The following is a 21,036-nucleotide window of genomic DNA, read 5'->3' as shown; positions in this document are numbered from 1 at the left end:
GCTCTCGCCTTTTCAGGGTTCCGCCCCATATCCGAGAGCCGCTCTCTAATTGGCTTGGGAAACCGTATCTCAGCGCTTTGGCCTAGCGACTTTGAACGTGTTTGCGCCTGAGACCGAAGTGCAGAAGAGGGCGAGCGCAGGAGGAGAGGCTTGGTGAATCAGCGATTCCTGATTGGCCAGGCGTGCCTTGAGGGCGGGGCCAGAACTGCGTCCTTAACTGACCTCGCCCTTGCCCAGCTCACCGCCTCCGCGTTGCTCCGGGTTTACCCCGCCTGACTCGCTGCGCTATGCGTTCCCTCACGCCTGCCGGATGCCAGGCGGCGATGTGCCAGGCTCTGAGGGGCCGCGAGCTCACCCCAGACGCCGGCCCCGGGAATCCTCTGCTCCTCCACTTTCCCTTCCCGCTACTGGTTTCTTGCCCACCCACTCTCAGGTGTCACTCTTGGGACATCCAGATGTTCTGACATTTGACCTGACTCCAGCCTCAGCGCGAGGACGGGAGAAGGGCCAAGGGTATGAGATTTTGGACAGGAGAGGCATTGGCTACTCTGACAAAGAGCGTGGATTCCCAAAGAAAGGGTCCCCAGATACCCCGCAGGGGAGACTGTCGAGACAGGCGACTTTAGCCAACTAATGCTCGCACGCGAGGAGGGCTGTGCAGGCAGGCACCACGGTTCTTCACAGCCTTCCTTCTTTCCTTCCCCTGTCCGTCGCAGAACCCAAATCCTCAGAGCTGATCGAGAAGCGCGTGTTGTTGCAGAAGTCACTGAGGGGCAGACCTGGAATGTGAGCCGTGGGGCGAAGGGACAGCTCTGGAGACTCGTGATTCTGGAACCCGGTGGGCATTCAAGTGATACTGAAGCACGCAGTTTTCGGGGACATTAAGCTCGCCCCAGGGGTCCACAGGAACCCTCTGACCCAACGGTCTCTCTGGACAGGATGATCCAGAACAGACAATGAAGAGACAAAACAGCGTGAAAGGGAGCGGCGGTACCTAAACTGACCTCCGGAGGGCAGCATGATCAAGGGAAGGAGCTGTTCTCGCTCCGCTCAAACCCCCGCGCAGCCTCTGCAGCTTACTCCTGCTTCGGAAGGCGGCGAGGTTCCACCCCCACCACCCCGGCCCCCGCCGCCCTCTTCGCGCTGAAGCTGCGGAGGGTCTTTTTCTTCAGCCCCCAAATCCTCTGCTCTGTGGCTTAAGATTCCCAGGCTTAAACCCATAACTGCTAGGGTCATCACTCCTCAAACTTCTCCCTCACTTGTTTTGCTGATGACGGACACAGGGGCCTCACAGACTCAGAAGCATCTGGAATCATTTCGAAGGACAGAACTGTGGCAATATCCTCTTTCCCCCTTCTAATCTCTGAGAACAGTGTCTGTATATGGCACGGGGGTCCCTAGTGTCATATAGAAGGACTCGGAGATGTCCTCATGGGCTGTAACGGCCCCCGGTGCTATTCAGGGATCTCTGTTCTTTAAAGAAATATCATTTCCCCTTATTTCTCTACCTTTGTGCCCTCACCTCGCCCTGAATTGTTTCTTAAACTGGGCTTTCTGGGAAACGTTTACTTCGTGTTCAACAGCAAAGTCTCGGCATAAGGCGAGGGCGGCAGGGGGTGGGGGGCGGGCGTTTGCTCGCCTTGGCATTAATTTCAGAGCTGCTGAACGTGGACAAAAGAGAGGGAACATCCTCCTTTCTTCCATTCCTGTAAATATGGACCCACCTACCCTCCACTTAAGATGGGTGGCTTTTCTGATTTTAAGATATCAAGCAGCCTGGCAAGGTGGCTGACACCTGGGATCCCAGAACTTTGGGAAGCCGAGGCGGGAAGATCCCTTAAGGCCAGGAGTTCTAGACCAGCCTGGCCAACATGGCGAAAACCCATCTCTACTAAAAATACAAAAATTAGCCTGGCGTGGTGGTGCCTGCCTATAATCCCAGCTACTAGGGTGGCTGAGTCAGGAGAGTCGCTTGAACCTGGGAGGCGGAGGTTGTAATGAGCCGAGATGGCCACTGCACTCCAGCCTGGGTGACAGTGAGACTCTGTCTCAAAAATAATAATAATAATAATAATAAGATATAAATTGGCTGGGCTTTAAAATAAAGTAGTCAGAGGCCCAGGGTGGTGACTCATGCCTGTAATCCTTTTGGAAGGCAGAGGCCAGAGGATCTTGAGCGCAGGAGTTTGAGACTAGCCTGGGCAACATAGGGAGACCCATCTCTACCAGAAAAAAAAAAAAAAAAAAAAAGCAAAAAGCCAAGCATGGTGGCCCATGCCTGTGGTCCCAGCTAGTTGTGAGGCTGAGGCAGGAGGATTGCTTGAGAACAGGAGTTAGAGATTGCAGTGAGCTATGATTGCACTACTGCACTCCAGCCTGGGTGACAGAGTGAGACCCTATCTCTTTTTAAAAAATTAAAAAACAAAGTAGATTTAGTGTGAAGATTCAAGGAAAGAAAGAGAAAGCAAGACAAAACTTTAAGGAGAGGAGAATCGAAATTGGCTGACTTCACCCTGGACATAATGGACACAGCTATTCATGTTACGTACTAGCGTTAACAAAGTGTTTTCAGAAGCAGTTGTCATTAAACCAACACATTTATTGAAGCTCTTCTCTGTGTTCTGTGATAGGCACTGCGGATTCAGCAGAGACTAAATCAAAGTCCTTGATCTCGGAGAGCACATATTTCATCTAACTGAATTCACATACCAGCCTTATGAGGAGGTGTTCTTCCTGTTTCGGGTAATGAGCTTGAATTTCAAATAATGAGTTCAAAACCATATAGGCACTCAGTGGCTGAACCTTCTGTGCCCACATTCAGCTTTTGTTCTATGACTCCAGGCTGGGAGTCATGGAGCTGAGGAGGCAGCCGGTTGTAGAGAAGCAGCAGATTAATAAGTAATAGTAAATTATTGAAAAAATATTTACAGAACTGAAGGAAAAGCTGAACAGGCGGTCTTTGGAAAGGACAGAAGCCAGGATAGTTCCAGCATCCAGGCAGCAGACACCAATGGTCAGTGCTTCTACTTTGGATCAAAAAGAGAGAACTCCAATAGGCTTAGGGTGGGTCAGGTGCTCACACTCATCTGAGGAAGGGGAGGGTCCCTTGAGGAATAGTACCATAGACTACCCAATGTTGGAGGATAATGGCCCCAACGCAAAAATGGGATCCTGCCACCAGACAAATGGGATATAGATGCCAGGCTGCAAAATCCAACAAATGTACACGTGCCCAAATCCCGACTCCATCACTAATAGCCACGCAATCCTCTGAATATCAATTAGATTAATTGACACTCTTTTTTCTCTCGCTACTGTGGTACATGCAGTAGTTACCTTTATTCTTCACTTTGTTTTCTCATAAGACTAACAAGCAGTTTTTTAAAATAAAGAAATAAAAGCAAAATTGCTTATTGTCTTAGTCTATTCATTGGCAAACTAGTAACATTAAATAAACTCCAGACAGAGCCACTGGAGAAGAATCAAGTACAACTTAGTAGAAATAACACTGTATGTGTGAAGGTGAGTGTGTGTGTGTGTGTGTGTGTGTGTGTGTGATGGAAAATACTTTGTCCTGCCCAAACTGTAAGTCATGACCATGCCCCTCTCAGCAGAAGTTTATCTTCATCTCATTTGGAAGTTTATAAGAACGCAGCTTAAAAAAAACCTGTGATTTTGGAGCAAGGTCAAGCCTTTGCTACTGCTTCCACATTTTGTTTTGTTTTATTTATTTATTTACTTTTCAGTTTTTTGGAGTTTTCTTTATTTGTTTGTGTTTTTGAGACAGGGTCTCGCTCTGTTGCCCAGGCTGGAGTGCAGAGGCACCATCTCGGCTTACTGCAACCTCTGCCTCCCGGGTTCAAGCGATTCCCCTGGCTTAGCCTACTGAGTAGCTGGGATTACTGGCACGCACCACCACATCCAGCTAATTTTTGTATTTTCAGTAGACACTGAAATACATGTTTGCCATGTTGGCTGGGCTGGTCTCGAACTCCTGGCCTCATGTGATCTGCCCGCCTCAGCCTCCCAAAGTGCTGGGATTACAGGCATGAGCCACCACGCCTGCCTAATTTTTAGTTTTTTTGAGACAGAGTCTTGCTCAGTTACCCAGGCTGGAATGCAGTGGCATGATCACAGTTTACTGCAGCCTCGACCTCATGAATTTAAGCAATCCTCCCACCTCAGCCTCTGGGATAGCTGGGACTACAGTCATGTGCCACCACACCTGGCTAATTTTTGTATTTTTTGGTAAATGAGGTTTCACCATGTTGCCCAGGCTGGTCTTGAACTCCTGAGCTCAAGTGATCTCCTACCTCGGCCTCCCAAAGTGTTGGAATTACAGGCATGAGCCACTGCCCCAGCTGTTTTATTAATTTAGTTAAAAATATATGAAAAGAGGCCCTGCGCGGTGGCTCACGCCTGTAATCCCAGCACTTTGGGAGGCTGAGGTGGGCGGATCACCTGCGGTTTTGGAGTTCAAGACCAGCCTGACCAACATGGAGAAACCCCATCTCTACTAAAAATATAAAAAATCAGCTAGGCATGGTGGCACATACCTGTAATCTCAGCTACTCGAGAGGCTGAGGCAGGAGAATTGCCCTAACCCAGAGGAGGTTGTGGTGAGCCAAGATTGCGCCATTGCACTCCAGCCTGGGCAACAAGAGCGAAACTCTGTCTCAAAAAAAAAAAGTATATATATAATATGAAAAGGCTGGGTGCGGTGGCTCACGCCTGTAATCCTAGCACTTTGGGAGGCTGAGGCAGGTGGATCACCTGAGGTCAGGAATTTGAGACCAGCCTGGCCAACATGGCAAAACCGTGTCTCTACTAAAAATAAAAAAATTAGCCAGGCATGGTGGCAGGCGCCTGTAATCCCAACTACTTGGGAGGCTGAGGCAGGTGGATCACCTGAGGTCAGGAATTTGAGACCAGCCTGGCCAACATGGCAAAACCCTGTCCCTACTAAAAATACAAAAATTAGCCAGGCATGGTGGCAGGTGCCTGTAATCCCAACTACTTGGGAGGCTGAGGCAGGAGAATTGCTTGAACTCAGGGGGCAGAAGTTGGCAGTGAGCCAAGATCACACCATTTCACTCCAGTCTGGGCAAAAGAGCAAGATTCTGTCTCAAAAAAAAAAAAAAAAATATATATATATATATATGTATGTATGTATACATACACACATACAGGCACTAGCCAGGCGTGGTGGCTCATGCCTGTAATCCCAGCACTTTGGGAGGCCGAGGCGGGCAGATCACAAAACAGGCAGGGCATGGTGGTCCATGCCTGTAATCCTAGCACTTTGGGAGGCTGAGGTGGGCAGATCACTTGAGCACAGGAGTTCGAGACTAGCCTGAGCAACATGGCGAAACTCTGTCTCTACCAAAAATACAAAAATTAGCTGGGTGTGGTGGTGCATGCCAGTAATCCCAGCTACTCCGGAGGCTGAGAGGCAGGAGGATTGCTTGGGGAGGCAGAGGTTGCAGTGAGCCGAGATGGCACCACTAGACTCCAGCCCAGGTGACAGAGGGAGACCCTGTCTCAAAAAAAAAAAAAAAAAAAAAAAAGAAAGAAAGAAAGAAAGAAAAGAAGAAAAGAAAAACAAATCACCTGCCTTATGAAGAAACAGTCTGTAATAGATATAAGACACAGAATGTGCAGCCCCTGGTATGGAATAAGTCCTTAGAAATTGTTAGTTTCCTCTCTGTCCCTGTGTGACATGAAGGGAATTCCAGGGCCAGTACCACTTCCTGGTGGTTTCCCTCACTTAAGTGCTGTGTACCCCATTGCAAAAGCATGTCTTCCAGGTTCCTGATACCACATCCCATGTCCTCTGCCTTTGGGGCTCTCATAGGATTAAGTGTCATTTTCCCTATGAACTAGAAAAGAATCTTCTGAACGTCTGCCTTGGGAATGATGATATAGCTGAGCTGAAAGGACAATTAGTTTTCCTCCCCAGACGAACCCAACCTCCAAGGCTGGGGACTCATTTGATGCTCCCATTCAAACATTTGGAGAAAATTGTCTCTGAGTACCAGGTCTTTTTAGCATATTTTCTCCAAATGTTACATCCTTAGGGGCTTTGAATAGTAGAAGAGCCTTCAACAGTGGTTCAGATGGAAGCATGCAGGCATGTGGAGAGTTGCCACTCCCTGATCCCTGAAACAAGGCTTAGGATGGAAAAGAGCCTCCTGGGGAGGTTGGCTCTGAATGTAAAGCTGGGAGAGGCACCTCCTGTCAACCTAAGGGCTTGTTGGTAGGGGCAACATGTTGACCTGGCTTCCTTCCCACTCTGAGACATCACTGGCTCTCATGCAGAGCTATTTTCTTTCTTTCTTTCTTTCTTTCTTTCTTTCTTTCTTTCTTTCTTTTCTTTTCTTTTCTTTTCTTTCTTTCTTTTTTTTTTTTTGAGACGGAGTTTCACTCTTGTTGCCCAGGCTAGAGTGCAATGGCACGATCTCAGCTCACCACAACTGCCACCTCCCTGGGCCAAGCAATTCTCGTGCCTCAGCCTCCCGAGTAGCTGGGATTACAGGCATGCGCCACCATGCCCAGCTAATTTTGTATTTTTAGTAGAGATGGGGTTTCTCCTTGTTGGTCAGGCTCGTCTCAAACTCCCAACCTCAGGTGATCCACCTGCCTTGGCCTCCCAAAGTGCTGGGATTACAGGAGTAAGCTGCCATGCCTGGCCTTTCATTCTTTTCTTTCCTTCTTTCCTTCTTTCCTTCCTTCCTTCTTTCCTTCTTTCCTTCCTTCCTTCCTCCCTCCTTCCCTCCCTCTCTCCTTTCTTCTTTCTTCTCTTTCTTTCTCCTTCCTTCCTTCCTTCTCTCTCTCTTTTCTTTTCTTTTCTTTCTTCTTTCTGGGTTTCGCTCTATTGCCGAGGCTGGAGTGCAGTGAGTGGCACGATCATGGCTCACTGTAGCCTCAACTTCCTAGGCTCCAGCGATCCTCCTACCTCAGCCTCCTTAGTAGCTGGGATTGCAGGCATGAGCCACTGTGCCCAGTGTAATGCAGGGCTCTTCATCCAGGATCCCAAAGGGCAAACAAAGATAGGAGAAAATTACATTTCATTTTCACTAATCTCTAACTGAAATTTAGCATTTTCTCCAATGATAAATGTAGGCAATAAACCTACACCGGTATTTGTAGTACATGTGACTGTTGTTAATAGAATTTACACATTTGTGTCATCTTCCAGTAGTTGCAGAAATTTCAAAATGTCATGTATGCTCATGGTTACTTTGTAGTTAGTGGTAGTGGTTAGACTCACCACTAGATCTTCTTCTTACACATTTTGTTTCATTTTGACAACTGTACTTCAATATGATTGTTTTCCTTTGTAATCCCATTTATTTTACTTTATGCAGTTGAAGATTATTCTGACACTCCACAGACTTCACCAGACTTCCAAAACCTGTCCTAGACGTAAAAAGTTAAGAAACCTTAAATCTCTAATGATGCTGTCATTTCCTGTTTTGTATTATCTTACAACCAGGGTAATTAGGAATGCCTTCTTCTTCTTCTTTTTTTTTTTTTTTTTTTTTTTTTTGAGACGGAGTCTTGCCCTGTCACCCAGGCTGGAGTGCAGTGGCACAATCTTGGCTCACTGCAACCTCCGCCTCCCGGGTTCAAGTGATTCTCCTGCCTCAGCCTCCCAAGTAGGTGGGATTGCAGGCATCCACCACCATGCCCAGCTATTTTTTTGTATATTTAGTAGAAATAGGGTTTCACCATGTTGGCCAGGCTGGTCTTGAACTCCTGACATCAGGTGATCCACCCACCTCAGCCTCCCAAAGTGCTGGGATTACAGGCATGAGCCACCATGCCTGGCTTGCTTTCTTCCTGTTTAAACTAAAGGTCTGCTTGTAAAATTTCTGCTCATATTTTCTTCATTATTACTCAAATTCAATTATTCATTTATTTGCCAAATATTTAGAAAACACTTCTCTTGTACAAAACCATGCTGCATAAAACTGTTATTATGCGAAAAATAATCCTTACTCGCCATGCCCTCTGCCCCGACCCCCCAACCCCATTTACAATCTGGTAGAGCTGGACTGTTTACCCACATAGGACACACAGGCTGCAGCTTACCATGGGCAGGGAGTGGGGATGGTTTTTCCAGGTGCAGGTAATAAGAAGGTGTATTGTCTGTGGAGAATTTAAAAATAATTCTAAAACCAACTTTTTTTTTTTTTTTTTTCAGATGGAGTCTGACTCTTTGGCCCAGGCTGGAGTGCAGTGGTACCATCTTGGCTCACTGCAGCCTCTGCCTCCCGGGTTCCAGTGATTCTCCTGCCTCAGCCTCCCAGGTAGCTGGCATTACAGGCACACACCACCATGCCAGGCTAATTTTTGTGTTTTTAGTAGAGACGGGGTTTTACCACGTTGGCCAGGCTGGTCTTGAACTCCTGACCTCAGGTGATCTGCCCACCTCATCCACCCAAAGTGCTAGGATTACAGGTGTGAGCCACTGCGCCCAGCCTAAAGCCAACTTTTTATTGATACTGCGCACCAGCAATTATAAAAAAATGTTAGTGACAAAATATCCCTTGCAGTGTAGCCTCCTCCCCCCACTCCACCCTGCTTGGTATGCCACTGCACACAGGGGAGTTTAACCATTTCCAGTTTACACACACACACACACACACACACACACACACACACACACACACAGAGCCTTTGAGACTTCCTTTTCTCCTCAACTCCCACAGCCCAGTTCTCATGTCACTCTACTCAGGGTGGGATCTGCAGCGCTGCTGGGCCAGTATCCCCAAAGGTGAGCCCTGTAAGCTCCTTGGCCTCTGGATGGTCTCATTAATAGTCCAGGATGAGCCCTGCAATCTTGGCATCTCTAGGCAGGTCTCAGCTCTTCTTCACACCCCTGGGCTTGAACCCCTTGGCAACTGCGTTTGACAGTACATGATTCCCATTCTTCATCTCCAGATTTTCCATCCTTCAAGAAAACACTGGATTTCCTGGTCAAGCCAAGGCTTAATGAACTGGCCTGGCAGCTTCTCTGGTCCTCAAGTTTCCTTTTTTTGCCTTACTTTCTGAAGACTTCTAGTAGTTTTACTTGGAAGTGTCACTGTCTCCATTTTTATTCCTGAGTTTTCTGCAGTTCTTTTTTCTGTGGCCCCACGGACTCATCCAGGGCCTGCAGGGAGCTGACACCTCATCTGAGCTGCTAGAATTGAGGTGAGAAAGGAGGTTCCTAAGTGCAGAAATGTGTTTTCTCCTCTCCAGCCACCACTGAAGGCTTTGGATGTGATTGAGTCAGACCTCTCCTGCACAGTCTCCCTTTGGATTACCTCAAGATAAACCAATTTGTGACTTTAATTACATCCGCAAAGTCCCTTCCCAGCTGCACCTAAGCTAAAGTGTGATTGAATGAATGAAAGAGGGTGTGCTGGCGATCAGCTAGGGAAGTGATTCCAAGGGTCCCTAGACTCCACATTACCAACTGCAAAATGTGACGTTCTTACATTCTGACAAGCGAACTCTCCTCCCAAATTCATTGCCTGAGTTGATGCAAATGAATTCAGCCATGCCTTTTGGGTTTGGCATCTGAGAAGTGTCTGTGACTTGGGAAGAGTGGTCAGAATGGCAGATAATGGGAAGAGACCACATTTCAGCTGGTAGAGAGTGAAAGGACAGCCAACATCTTGCTCTTTCTGAAGCATAGACACATTGGAGATTGAAAGTGTCTGTTGGCCTCACAGGCACTGAGGAAAGCCTCCCATCCCCTTAGATTTTCCTCCTTTTTCCTGAGGTCCCCTGAACCTAATAGTCTGTAATCTTATTCCATGTCTGGGTCAACAAACCACCTTCCATGGAGGACTTGAATATAATAATCCGTTTCCTCTGCATTCCTCCAGAACACAGAGTCCACACCATCCATGAGTCTGTCAAACAAAAGATTCCTCATTGGTCTCAATGTTGAGCACTGAAAGTTCTCTGAGCTCATTTAGCACCAACCCATCATCCTTAAAATCCATAGGATAGGCCGGGTGCAGTGACCCATGCCTATGATTACAACACCTTGGGAGGCCAAGGGGCAGATCTCTTGAGCCCAGGAGTTCAAGACCGGCCTGGGAAACATGGTGAGACACCTTCTCTACAAAAAAAATTTTTTTTTTTTTGAGACGGAATCTCACTCTGTCGCCCAGGCTGGAGTGCAGTGGTGCAATCTCGGCTCGCTGCAAACTCCGCCTCCAGGGTTCAAGCGACTCTCTGCCTCAGCTCCCGAGTAGCTGGGATTGCAGGCATCCACCACCATGCCCAGCTAATTTTTGTATTTTTAGTAGAGACAGGGTTTTACCACGTTGGCCAGGCTGGTCTCAAACTCCTGACCTCGTGATCTACCCGCCCCAGCCTCCCAAAGTGCTGGGATTACAGGTGTGAGCCACCATGCCCGGCCTACAAAAATTTTTTTTAAAAAATTAGCCAGGAATGGTGGTGTACACCTGTGGTCCCAGCTACTTGGGAAGCTGAGATAGGAGGATTCCTTGAGCCCAGGAGGTTGAGGCTGCACAGTGAGCTGTGATCATGCCACTGCACTCCAGCCTGAGCAATAGTGAGACCTTAGCTCAGAAAACAAACAAAACAACCAAAAATATCCATAGGATGAAACATATGTTTGATTATGACAACTTGCTTATGGTACCTTCTGGATGGCCCAGCTCCCTTGCAGATCCCCAGACCAACTGCTTTTGTTGTAGTGACAGCTTCTTCTTGTAACCTCTTTTTTTTTTTTTTTTTTTTGAGATGGAATTTCACTCTTGTTGCCCAGGCTGGAGTGCAATGACATGATCTCAGCTCACTGCAGCCTCTGCCTCCAGGGTTCAAGTGATTCTGCTGCCTCAGCCTCCTGAGTAGCTGGAACTACAGGTATGCACCACCATGCCCGGCTAATGTTTGTATTTTTAGTAGGGACGGTGTTTTGCCATGTTGGCCAGGCTGGTCTCGAACTCCTGGCCTCAGGTGATCCACCTGCCTCAGCTTCCCAAAGTGCTTGGATTACAGGCGTGAGCCACCGCACCTGGCCTACAGCCTCCAATTTCATTTTCATCCAAAAGCTTTAATGGAAGACCCACAGATTCCCTCTTCAAGTAACAGCAAAGCGCATCTCCTTTAAGATTTCTTTGATCATCTTCATAAAGCTTGACTTTGAAGTCTTCTGAGGATTTCTCCTGGAGGCAAACCAGATATATAGACATTTGTATTTCTGTCTTCTTCAACATGAAATTATCCTCATTCCATTTTTCTTTTATCTCCCCTGTTTTTAGGATCAGTGGGTTTGGGGGGTTTTCTTTGCAGAAATTCTGCATTCCTAGCATTGACATTTTGTACATTTGCAGGAGAGCTAGATGCCCCACCATTAGAAAAGCCACACTTGGCTGAAACGTTCAGTGGCCTTGGGAAACCACGCCTTCTTGTCCAGATCCCACTCATTGTGGGAGTCAGTTGGCTGCTGCCCTAAATAACCCGTTTGTCACTGAGATCTTCTTGTCTGTTGCAGTCCTTAGTGTCTCCATATAATTTATGCATTCACAACTGCTCATCAAGTCATCATTATCATCCACTTCATGTTTCCTACCTAGCCAGGGGCAGGGTTCAGGTAATCAAAGAGGCTACTCTGCTGGGCCTGCAAGGCTCCACCAAGTGTGTCTGAGGTGACAGCCCAAGCACTGTTATAAATATTTGCGCACTGTTGTAAACATTTGCATTAGTCCCTTCTCGCACTGATATAAAGAAATACCTGAAACTGGGTAACTTATAAAGAAAAGAGGTTGCCGGGCGCGGTGGCTCATGCCTGTAGTCCCAGCACTTTGGGTGGCTGAGGCAGGTGGATCACTTGAGGTCAGGAGTTTGAGACCAGCCTGGCCAATATGGTGAAACCCCATCTCTACTAAGAAAACAAAAATTAGCCAGGCGTGGTGGCCGGCACCTGTAATCCCAGCTACTTGGGAGGCTGAAGCAGGAGAATCACTTGATCCGGGGAGGCAGAGGTTGCAGTGAGCCAAGATCATGCCACTGCACTCCAGCCTGGGTAACAGAGCAAGACTCCGTCTCGGAAAAAAAAAAAAAGAAAAGATGTTTGCTGGGCACAGTGGCTCATGCTTGTAATCCTAGCAGCACTTTGGGAGGCTGAGGCCGGAGGGTCAATCAGTTGAGCTCAAGAGTTTGAGACCAGCCTGGGCAACATGGCAAAAACCCGTCTCTATAAAAAATTCAAAACTTAGCTGGGTATGGTGGCATGTGCTTGTGGTTCTAGCTACTTGGGGAGCTGAGGTGGGAGAATTGCTTCAGACCAGAAGGTAGAGGCTACAGTGAGCTGTGATTGCGCCACTGCCTGGGCGACAGAGCAAGACCCTATCTCACAAAAAAAGAGGTTTAATTGGCTCATGGTTCTGTGGGCTGTACAGGAAGCATGATTCTGGCGTCTGCTTGCCTTCTCTCGAGAAACTTACAATTATGGCAGAAGGCAAAGGAGGAGCGAGCCTTCTCACATGGCAGGAGCCAAGAGAGAGAGGGAGGAGGTGCGGCACACTTTTAAACAACCAGAGCTTGCCAGAACTCTCTATCATGAGAACAGCACCAGGAGGATGGTGCTAAACCATTCGTGAGAATCCACTCCCATAATCCAACCACCTCTCACCAGGCTCCACCTCCAACACTGGAACTACATGAGATTTGGTGGGGACACAGATCCAAACCATATCAACATTTAACACATTGCATCTTTGAATTGTCACAGCAACCCTATGAGGTGGGTACTAGTGTTATCCCCATTTTACAGAGAGGAAATTGATGCCCAGAGACCTTGCCAAGGTTATAGACAGGACAGTTAGTGCATGACAAAGCTGGAATTGGAATGCAGCCAGTTCTGCTTTAGAAGCCACTTTCTTGCCTGCCTTTCTTTCATTCTTTATTTCTTTATCTTTTCTTTCTTTCTCTCTCTCTCCTTCCTTCCTTCCTTCCTTTTCTTTCTTTTCTTTTCTTTTTTTTTTTTTTTGAGACAGGGTCTGGCTTTGTTGCTCAGGCTGGAGTGTGGTGGCACCATCTTGGCTCACTGCAACCTCCACCTTCTGGGCTCAAGTCATCCTCCTACCTAAGCTTCCCAAGTAGCTGGGATTACAGGTGCATACCACCACACCTGGCTAATGTTTGTATTTTTTTAGTAGAGATGGGGTTTCACCATGTTTGCTAGGCTGGTCTTGTACTCCTGGCCTCCCAAAGTGCTGGGATTAGAGGCGTGAGCTATTGCACCCCGCCTGAAGCTACATTCTTTTTTTTTTTTTTTTTTAATGAGACGAGTCTTGCTCTGTCCCCCAGGCTGGAGTGGTGCAGTGGCGTGATCTTGGCTCACTGGAACCTCCGCCTCCCGGGTTCAAGCAATTCTTCTGCCTCAGCCTCTCGAGTAGCTGGGATTACAGGCACCTGCCACCACTCCTGGCTGTTTTTTCTATTTTTAATAGCGACGGGGCTTCACCATATTGGCCATGCTGGTCTCAAACTCCTGACCTCAAGCGATCCGCCTGCCTTGGCCTTCCAAAGTGCTGGGATACAGGCATAAGCCATCGTGCCTGGCCAAGGCTACATTCTTAAATGCCACTTTTTACAGCTTCCAAGAAACTAACTGGGTGAAATCCAGCCTGCCTCCTGTCCTTGTTTTTATCATTTCATAGTGAAAACATAAACTCCCAAGCCCACCTACTCTATTGCACTGTGTCTCCATGACACTCTGTACCTTCTGGCTCTGACTCAGCCCTCCACTTTCCCCCTCCCTAACCTGCCTGTGCCCTCTAATAAACTGCAGCCCCCCTCATACCCTTAGCTTCTCCTTGGAGCATTCCCTCCACTTCCTGGCGTTAAGTGAAATTTAACTCTCCCTTGAGGGCACTACCTCCTTTGCAGGCTTCTGAAATGAGAGCTGTTGATTTTCTTACAGCTGAGGGTGCTCTCCTGGCTTCAGACTGCTGCCTCCGGACTACTCCTCCCCCAGCCCCCAACTCTAGCTTAAAATAACCCGCGGCCTTCCAGGCACTGCAATTAGGCTAAACTTTCCTCTTCCTTTCTCACTGCTACTGTCTGCCAGACCCCTCCACCTCACTCAGGGGAACGCTGGCCCAGCTGACCGTCTGTCTTTGCATTGAGTCCTCCCTCTGGGAGACTTCATTGTCCACCTGGAGGATCCATTCCCTACTTGACCTCTCAATAACCTGGCCACTTAATCCCCAAGAATCTTCTCCTCTCCAACTCGGCCACACATTCTCATTGTCATACCCTGGACCTTATCACCTGAAAGAGCCCCTCCTTGAGAATCAGTCAAGCAGCCTGCTCTTGGCCCCCACCTCCTAACCGTCTGTCCATCAGTCTGTCTGCCCTCCTCGCAACCAATTTTCAGTCTCCTAGGACCTTCGGATCAATGATGCCTTCCTTCTTCCAGCTTATGAGCCCCTCCCTATTCAGCTCAACTCCACAACCCTTCATTTCAACACCTCTCTGGACAATATCGCCAACTCCCCTTCCCCTCTGTATTTTCATCCTTTGTACCCAAGTGGCAAAACCCCAACCCTGGATGAGCCCAGTGATCTGTTTTCTTCAGGATTTTACTCTGATAGCCAAGAACTGTTGGTGGTGGTGGGGGAAATCACACAATCAGGAAATGGTTCCCACTCCTCGCTCATGATCATGAACTCTAAGGAGGCTCCCAGAATTGTTTAGTGGCCCAACCACATCACTCTGGTCAATGGCTACGTTAAACCTCCCTGGTCCTTGAACCTCTGAGGCTCTTCTGTCTCTCACCTCATGCTCACTTGATGACCTCCCTCTTATGTCACAGAGAAAACGAAAGTCATCAGAGGTGAGCTCCCTCAACCATCTGTCACCAGATCCACACCCCTCCAAGAGGAACACAATGCATGCAGCGCATGTACCTTGATTTGATCCTGATTTGAAATATATGCATAGGCTGGATGCAGTGGCTCACGCCTGTAATTCTAGCACTTTGCTTGAGCTCAGGAGTTCAAGGCAGGTGGATTACTTAAGCTCAGGAGTTCAAGACCCACCTGGGCAACAGAGAAAACCCCTGTCTTTACAAAAAAAAAATACAAAAATTAGTCAGGTGTGGTGGGTCACACCTAAATAGTAGTTCCAGCTACTTAGGAGGCTGAGGTGGGAGGATCACTTGACCCTGGGAGGTGGAGGTTGTAGTGAGCTGTGATTGCACTGCTGCACTCTAGCCTGGGTGACAGTGAGACCCAGTCAAAAAAGAAAGAAGGAAAGGAAGGAAGGAAAGGGAGGAGAGAGAGAGAGGAAGGAAGGAAGGAAGGAAAAAGAGAAGAAAGGAAGGAAAGAAATTAAAAAGAAAGATATATATATATAAATATATATATATAAGACATTTTGAGGCTAACTGGGGAATATTTGAGTATATTCTGCTATCAGATGAAGTGAAGAAATGATCGTTATTTTCTAATTTTGTTTTGTTTTTTTTTTGAGACTGAGTCTTGCTCTGTCACCAGGCTGGAGGTCAGTGGCGCAATCTCAGCTCACTGCAACCTGTCCCTACTGGGTTCAAGCAATTCTCCTGCCTCAGCCTCCCAAGTAGCTGGGATTATAGGTATGAACCACCACGCCCGGCTAATTTTTGTATTTTTAGTAGAGACGGGGTTTCACCATATTGGCCAGGATGGTCTCAATCTGTTGACCTTGTGATGCTCCTGCCTCAGCCTCCCAAAATGCTGGGATTACAGGTGTGAGCCACCGTGCCTGGCCATGATCATTATTTTCTTAGCTGTGATTACGTATTGTGGTTATGGAATCTCCTTATTTTTGGGAGATGCATGCTGAGGTACTTAGGTGTGAAGCACATGCTTTCCTATATTTTCATATGGTCCAAGAATGTTTTAGTAGTCACTCAACAATTTCTATGTTTAAAAAAAAAAAAGGGCCGGGCACAGTGGCTCATGCCCGTAATCAATCCGAGCACTTTGGGAGGCTGAGGCAGGCGGATCACCTGAGGTCGGAAGTTCAAGACCTGCCTGACCAACATGGAGAAACCCCATCTATAGTAAAAATACAAAATTAGCTTGGCGTGGTGGCGCATGCCTGTAATCACAGCTACTCGGGAGTCTGAGGCAGGAGAATCGCTTGAACCCAGTAGGCGGAGGTTGCGTAGAGCCGAGATCGCGCCATTGCACTCCAGCTTGGGCAACAAGAGTGAAATTCCATCTCAAAACAAAAAACTAAAAACAAGCCCACAAAGACATATGTAGGCCTTGGCACTGTGGCTCATGTCTGTAATCCCAGAACTTTGGGAGGCCAAAGCAAGAGGATCACCTGAGTCCAGTTTGAGACCAGCTGGGCAACAAGGCGATACCCTGTCTCTACAAAAAATTTAAAAATTAGCCGGGCATGGTGCCATGCACCTGTGGCCCCAGTTACTTGAGAGGCTGAGGTGGGAGGATCGCTTGAGCCCAAAAGTTTGAAGCTGAGATGAGCTATGATCAGGTCACTGCACTCCACCCTGTGCGATGAAGTGAGACCCTGTCTTGGAAAAAAAAAAAAAGAACCATATATATATATGTGTGTATATATATATGTTTGTATATATATAATATATAAATATTTGTATATATGTATAAATAACAATTGTTAAATCTAAGTAAAATGATGGACATACAAACAATATTGTATTATATTTTCAAGTTTTCTGTATGTTTGAAATTTTTCATAATAAAAAAACTGGGCAAAATTCTCTCACTTCCACTCACTGCTTGACCCTTTCAGGCTGGTGTTTATCTCTACCTTGCTGCTACTCAAATGTTTTTTTGCAATGAACTTTATGTCATTAAGTCCATTGTTTCGTTTTCTTCTTACTTGAACTGCCACTAGTAGCTGACATTGCTGGCCAGTTCTTTCTTGAAACACTGTCGTTTTTTGGCCTCCAGGATTTGGCCTCTTCTGGCTTCCTCCCATCCCTCCATCGGCTGCTCTTCCACCCCTCAGCTGGCTCACTCCACCTTTGACTGAAATCACCTGGTCATATTGGAGTTCATCATGAGAGGTCGGTCCTGGACCCTCCTCTTCTTATGCTACCCTTTCCTTCTAGGGGATCACACCTGTCCTGTGGCTTCAGTTCCCATCAGCTGGTTACTCTCAAATTTATCTCTTGCCTCAAATCTCCAGATTTGACCACCTTCCTGCCTGGCATCCCTACTTGGATGTCCCAAAGGTATTACTAACTTAGCTTTTTTTTTTTTTTTTTTTTGGGAGACAGAGTTTCGCTCTTGTTGGCCAGGCTGGGGTGCAGTGGCAAGACCTTGGCTCACTGCAACCTCCGCCTCCTGGGTTCAAGTGATTCTCCTACCTCAGCCTCCGGAGTAGCTGGGATTACAGGCATCCGCCACGACACCCGGCAAACTTTTTGTATTTTCAGTAGAGACGGGGTTTCACCATGTTGGCCAGGCTGGTCTCAAACTCCTGACCTCAGGTGATCCACCCGCCTCAGCTTCCCAAAGTGCTGGGATTACAGGCATGAGCCACGGTGCCCGGCTTAACTTAGCATATTTGAAACAGAAGTCTTGATCTTCCCACAGAAGCAGTATCATCCTCAGATCTGAACCACAGGGGCCCTGCCCTGGCCCACATACTTTAGGGGGATTCACCTATCACAAACAACCTATCACACACATTTATTACATGACACCTGGGCACCTCTGTCACTGATCTGCTGTCAGTGCTGGAACAGCACAACCTGAAATCTTACACATCTGCTCTTGTAATTAACGCCGTTCAAGCCCTGGGGAATGGTGACTTCTGTAATCTCTTGCCCTGTATCCTGGAAACAAAAGATGACTATAGCCAATTCTGTGAAAGTCTGAGGTTGTGCCTCTGCCTGGATTCTGAAGCATGTACTGCTTTGGAGTGTAGGGAGGATTTAAGCAGTGGAAACACGTAAGTGAAATCACTTTAACCAGCTTGTTAAATATTACCTCTCAAATAGCATGACAAAGTATCATTTCCCAATAGTGTTGAGTGAGGTTTTTCTTGTTTCTCTTTGTTTTAGAGGTATGGATGTATGTTGTGCTGCATTTGCAACAGTTGCAAAGGATAGCTGAGGAACATGTTGCTGTATTAAACAATCCTTATTACTGTTAAATTTATATGCATGCGGTGGGAGGGGTGGTGAGGGATAAAAAACTACACATTTACAGTGTACACTCCTCCTGTGATGGGGGCACCAAAATCTCAGAAGTCACCACTAAATAACTTATTCATGTAACTGAACACCACCTGTTCCCCAAAAGCCTATTGAAAAAAAAATTGAATACATGTAGGTCTAGATATAACTCTTGTGAAGTATGATATTGATTCTCTATGTTGTAATAGATGGACATTGAATACGAGATTATGAATACAATCATCCTCAGTATTCACCAGGGATTGATTCCAAAACCCCCACTGATGTTCAAACCCCTTGTATAAAATGGCATAGTATTTGCATATAACCTATGCACATTCTTCCACATACTTTAAATCATCCCTAGGTTATCTATGGTGCCTATCGCAATGTAAATGCTGTATAAATATATGTTATACTGTATTTTTTATTTGTATTATTTTTTCTTTCTTTCCTTCCTTCCTTCCCTCCCTTCCTTCCTTCCTTCCTTCCTTCCTTCCTTCTTTCTTTCTGACAGTCTTGCTGTGTCACCCAGGCTGGAGTGCTATGGCAGGATATCAGCTCACTGCAAACTCTGCCTCCCAGGTTCACGCCATTCTCCTACCTCAGCCTTCCAAGTAGCTGGGATTACAGGTGCCCGCCACCATGCCTGGCTAATTTTTTTGCATTTTTAGTAGAGATGGGGTTTCACCGCGTTAGCCAGGATGGTCTTGATCTCCTGACTTTGTGATCCACCCGCCTTGACCTCCCAAAGTGCTGGGATTACAGGCGTGAGCCACCGCGCCCGGACTGGCCATATGTATTTTTAAAATATTTTTATTCTTCAGTTGGTTGAATCCATAGGTGTGGACCTACAGATACAACATGCCAACTGTAGTTTAATTTTTATAAAACTATCTGTCTTAGTCCATTCAGACTGCTATAACAAAATACCTTACACTGAGCAATTTATAAATAATAAACACTGCTTACAGTTCTGGAGGCTAGAAGGTCCAAGCAGGTGGTGCCAGCAGATTTGGTAGCCAGTGAGGGCACACTTTGCTTCATAGATGGCGCCTTCTTGCTGCATCTTCACGGGTGGAAGGGGCAAACAAGCTCCTTTGGGCCTCTTTTTTTTAAGACAGGGTCTCGCTGTGTCACCTAGGCTAGAATGCAGTGGCGTGATCTCGGTTTACTGCAAGCTCTGCCTCCAGGGTTCAAGTGATTCTCTTGCCTCAGCCTCCTGAATAGCTGGGATTACAAATGCCTGCCACCATGACCGGCTAATTTTTGTGTTTTTAGTAGAGATGGGGTTTCTCCATGTTGACCAGGCTTGTCTTGAACTACTGACCTTAAATGATTAGCCCGCCTGAGCCTCCCAAAGTGCTAGGATTACAGGCATGAGCCACCGCACCCAGCCTGGGCTTCTTTTATAACGGCATTAATCCCATTCATGAGGACAGGCCCCTCATGACCTAATCACCTTCTAAAGGCCCCATCTCTTAATATCACCACATTGGGGATTAGGTTTCAATTTATGAATTTTAGGGGGGCACAAACATTTATGCCATAGCAATCCATAATAAAAATTAATATATATATATATATATTTTTTGAGACAGGGTCTCACTCTGTCACCCAGGCTGGAGTGCAGTGGCACAATCATGGCTCACTACAGCCTCAACCTCCCAGGCTCAGGCAATCCTTCTACCTCAGCCTCCAGAGTAGCTGAGGCCACATATGTGTGCCACCATGCCTGGCTAAGTTTTCTATTTTTTATAGAGATGGCATTTCACCATGTTGCCCAGGGGGGTCTCAAACCACTGGGCTCAAGCGATCTGCCCACCTTGACCTCCCAAAACACTGGGATTTCAGTTGTGAGCCACTGGGCCCAGCCCAAAATTTCAAAAAAAAGCAGGCAAAAAGTCAGCTTTATCTAAATGTGTTTGATTTAAAATATTGATGTGTATTAATTATCATTTATATTTTGTCCAGATGCTGTGTCTCATGGCTGAGATTCCAGCACTTTGGGAGGCTGAGGTGGGAGGATCACTCGAGCTCAGAAATTTGAGACCAGCCTGGACAACATAGTGAGACCATCTCTCTACAAAAACTAAAAAAATTAGCTGGGTGCAATGGCTCATGCCTGTAATCCCAGCACTTTGGGAGGCCAAGGCGGGTGGATCACTTGAGGTCAGGAGTTCGAGACCAGCCTGGCCAACATGGTTAAACCCCATGTCTACTAAAAATACAAAAAATTAGCAGAAGAATGCTTGAACCCATATGTATACATGTATATATACATATGTGTATGTGTATGTTTATATATATATGTATATGATACAAAATTAGCCAGGTGTGGCAGCACACACCTGTAGTCCCAGCTATTTGGGAGGCTGAGATGGGAGGATTGTTTGGACCTGGGAGGTCAAAGCTGCAGTGAACTGGGATCATGGCACTGTACTCCAGCCTGGGTGACAACGTGAGATCCTGCCAAAAAAAAAAAAAGGAAAAATAAAAAGAGTGATTTTACAGAAAAATTGAGATTTTCAATTTCTCACGGCAGTGCCAGCTCTGAATTCCTATGCGGCCACGCTGGACCAGGAGCTGCTGCCCCTCCAGGAGGGGAGGGTGTTCTCCAGCCTGTTATAGCCTTCCCTTGGCACTTGGCACATTACTTGCCTGGCCCTTACAGGAATTTGAGGTGCAAATTGATCTAGATCATTGAAGGAAGAGTCTGGGTCTTCTCAGTTTGGGGGCACTTTCATTGCCAAGTAAGGTTCTTATAAGATTTTTAGAAGTTGAGATTAAAAAAGAGTTTATATGCAGCTGGAGGTGATACCTAACAACAACCATAATAACAGCAT

This window comes from Pan paniscus, chromosome 5, assembly GCF_029289425.2.
Source record: "Pan paniscus chromosome 5, NHGRI_mPanPan1-v2.0_pri, whole genome shotgun sequence".
Lineage (NCBI taxonomy): Eukaryota > Metazoa > Chordata > Mammalia > Primates > Hominidae > Pan > Pan paniscus.
This window is presented reverse-complemented; position numbering follows the sequence as displayed.